We start from the raw sequence: 3,792 nt of genomic DNA on the forward strand, positions 1-3,792 counted from the left end.
ATGTTAAAGTTGTTTAATTGTCTGTGTGGTGTTTTTAAGATGTTTTAAGATGAATCATGTGCACACTCATCAGTCACATTGCTCAGTGTTTTCTGCAGATGGTCTCTCACTGCACAAGACCAGATGTGGCATTTACACGTTTATGTTTATACGCGCTCGCAGATGTACTGTTCTGTCAAACAACAGGACAACTCTGAGTAATCGAGTCTAAATCAACACAAAGCTGCACTGAAATATTGTTTGTTGGAAAAACTCATCCCTTCTGAAAATGAACCATAGTCTACTATGATTAACCCTGAGCCTGAAACATCAAACAATAGCCAGAAAATGATATAGTTTTAATTTAAGTGTTTATTGGAACTTTTGACAAAGTCATTGACAAACAACATTTTTATGATATTTTGTTTATGTGATGTTTTGATTATGATAGATCGTAGGATCTGAATTTCTTAAAAGCAACCTGTGTGTGTGTTTGTTGTCTAAAGATGATGAAATTCTGACTTGAGAGTACAAACATACATTTTGTGTTGTATTTATTTTCTTATCCTTTTATTCTTTATTTTGCTATATATTTATTAGTTATAGATTATATTCACTTCTTTGTTATATTCTACATTCTGTTGGATGCTGCATTTGTTTTGTCTTCACAAGTAGATATGAGTTTGCAGTGGTCTCGTGCTCAAGGTTCATAACGTCACGAGACGATGCTGTGAAGCAGTCATTTTCCACTGTCTATGTTGGTATAATAACACCTGCTCATTGTGTTTCTAGTCAAAGTCGCCGGCGATAGAGTCAACGGGTTAGAATGGGCATCTGAACGCAACTGTTTTCTCTCTACAATAAACTTTGGTCATTTTATTATAACTTCACTTCGTCTCCTGCCTGCTGTTCTTCCCCTCTGACATCCAAGTCTGCAGGGTAGTTAGATCTATCAGTTTCGGCTTATGAACAAGATGGAACAACACTATAGGTATCATTTTGGATCAATAACAAGATAATCAGAACTATCAATTACATCTATGTTTATTTTAAAAACTACATTATTAATGCCATTTAAAACATTTAATTTGATTTTATACTCAAATAGGACCTTTTTACAACCCTGATTTGCCATCTATATTTATACTGATAACATCTGCAGCACCGTACAGGACTTATTTTCTTTGGTCAATTTGCTCATCAAGAAAATGCATCTTGATTCAATAATTTTTAGATATTTGCCCTGGAAAACAAAACAAAGAAACCTTGAAAGTTTTTTGCAGTGTTAGTTATTCTAAAAATCGAAAACGTTCTTTCTATCAAACACGTGTCAGTAAAGTCACTAAATGAAGTCAGACATTTTGGAAATAACATTCAAAAGCTCACTAAGGCTTGCATGCACTTATGATTAATCAGAGGACGGAAGACACGTGTCAGATTGATCTGAGAGAGGTCTAGAAACTCATGTATTAAATATGATACAAATAGCTTTATATGGTTAAGGAACTTAAAGAAAACAAGTGATAACACAAATGTGAATCTGCCACAAAAAAACACCGATTACTACAGTAAAATCATAGTTAATAATCATAAGAGATGATTAACGTAAACAAAATGAAATCAAGACAGGAAACAGTCTGTCTTTACGTTAGAACAGCGGTCCTCAACTATGGACCTCAAGATTCACTTTCTTGCAGAGTCTTTTTACAGCAAAACTTCAAGTGAGATTTCCTGAGAGCTGTAATCAATCCATCACATAAAACCCTCTGGCAGCGCTGTGACCGGGTTACTTTAACACACAAACCATTGTTGACGACCGCTCCGTGTCCGGCTTCACTTCTTCACTCTTTAGCTCATATTCATTCCCACCCGCTGGCTGTTAGTCATGCTCCGTGTCTGGCTTTACCTCTCATGGAGTGTAAGGCATTTTTTCTGAGACAGTGGTCCTTAAAGAGAGATTTCCTGAGAGAGAATTTTGTATGTGTCAGTATGTTTTATCTCTATGACCTGACCTCGGCCCTGATCGATAATCGATAATTTTGTCATAAATGAAGCATGTTAAAGGTCTGGAGTTGATTCTACATGTGGTGTTTGCATTTGGAAGCTGTTGCTGTGACCCCACATCATGGGGTTCAGGGAGATCTCCATGCAAGTGAAACAGACCATAGTTAGATTTCAAAAACACTACACATCCGTCAGAAAGATGCCAGGAACATTAAGAGCGGCCCAATCAACAATTTGGTACATTCTAAGAAAAAAAAAACACACCGCTGAGCTCAGTAACAAAACAATCCTAGGTGTCCATATGAGATCAAAGTGGTGGATGATGACATTATCCTCTCCATGATAAAGAAAAACACCTTCACAACGTCCGGACCATCTTCGTTCCATTTGAGTTGTTTTATCGGGTCATGTTTTTAAATGTCAGAACACTACCCTGTTGCTGACAACTGATTAAATGACAAGAAACGCCTATTAACAAGCCAACCGGTGTAAGGCCTTAATGCAACAGCTGGGGGCTAAGTCTGCTTACTGTACAGTGGCTGTTAAAAACGATTTCCCATACGAACGCGTTTGTTTTTCTATTTACATATAGACTGTACATGCTGCATGCATTCAGTATAAAACGCTATAAGCTTTTGACGATCAAAAATCTAAAAATGATGGAGACTGTTCACATACAGAAACAAGGGAAATGCTGACAAAAAAGCTATTGCCGCGTTATTATTATATAGATTTTTTTAGGTAACAAAAACGGCATTGTAAAGGAAAATATAGGCCTGTTTTTATAACCTATTTATTGGTAAATACAGAACAATAAGCAGCAAAGGTGCAATAAGAACAAAACATTTTTCCCTTCATGATAAAAGGATAGCCTATAGCCTACATACCGCCATCTTAAGCTAAATTGTAAAACGAAAATAAAAGATTTACGGATTCTCAATTACAACGAAACTCGAAATGAAATAAAAACATTGTTCACACACAGTCGGCTAACTGTGCAGTACGTATAAGCAGTGTTGGGTGTAACGCGTTACTAAGTAACGCGTTACTGTAATTAAATTACTTATCCACTGAAAAAGTAGAGTAATTGATTACTGTTAATTTTTAGGTAATTTCATTACAGTTACTTATAATGTACTTGCGTTACATATTGTAAATTAATTTAACTGTTTTGAATAAATCATTATTTAATTTAAAATCTTAATGTATTATCTAAAGGTAAAAGTGAACGCTGGCCCTTTAAAATCGTTAGCGGTAGACGCTGTTGCGTGTGATTTCGAGCCAGTTTGATGCGTAACAGTGTCGTTGTTTGAAGTGGAAGATGTCGGACTCGGCAGAAGCGATTGGCTGTTTTGCCAAATGGAAATATTCCAATTACTTCACATTTTTGACACAGGCAGAGAAGAACATTACGGTAAAATGTAAGCTATGTCCTGGGGAGAAAAAACTATCAGCCGCTGTCAATAGCACGAGTAATCTACTGAAGCACCTGACAAGGCAGCATAGACGAACACTTTTCAGTGATCCATGTTCATCGTCATCGGCAGATAACACTGCGGCAACCCCTGCTAAGCAGGCAAAACTTGTTTTTACATCGGCAGTGCAGAAAGTGTCTGAAGGTGAGCTTAAAAAAATGATCGCAGGCTACATAGTAGAAGAGATGCTACCGCTGCGTACTGTAGAATCTCCGTCTTTTAGGTGCATATTACTCAAAATACCTGTGTGTGGCAAAAAAGCAGCTCTGTCTGATCGAAAGACGTTTTCGTCTTACTTAGATAAGTGTTACAGTGACATGGAAATGGAGCTTAA

General features: G+C 36.8%; 1 long non-coding RNA gene across 1 annotated transcript in view; it reads left to right on the forward strand.

Annotated features, from left to right (window-relative positions):
* LOC130547424 (uncharacterized) overlaps nt 1-3,763 on the forward strand; it is a 26,476-nt gene extending 22,713 nt beyond the window's left edge. Inside the window, exon 8 of the long non-coding RNA XR_008961880.1 lies at nt 1-3,763. This exon is cut by the window's left edge and continues 1,347 nt beyond it. This is a non-coding gene — a long non-coding RNA (uncharacterized LOC130547424).
* The last annotated feature ends 29 nt before the right edge of the window (nt 3,764-3,792 follow it).

Source organism: Triplophysa rosa, linkage group LG23 (assembly GCF_024868665.1).
Source record: "Triplophysa rosa linkage group LG23, Trosa_1v2, whole genome shotgun sequence".
NCBI classification, from domain to species: domain Eukaryota; kingdom Metazoa; phylum Chordata; class Actinopteri; order Cypriniformes; family Nemacheilidae; genus Triplophysa; species Triplophysa rosa.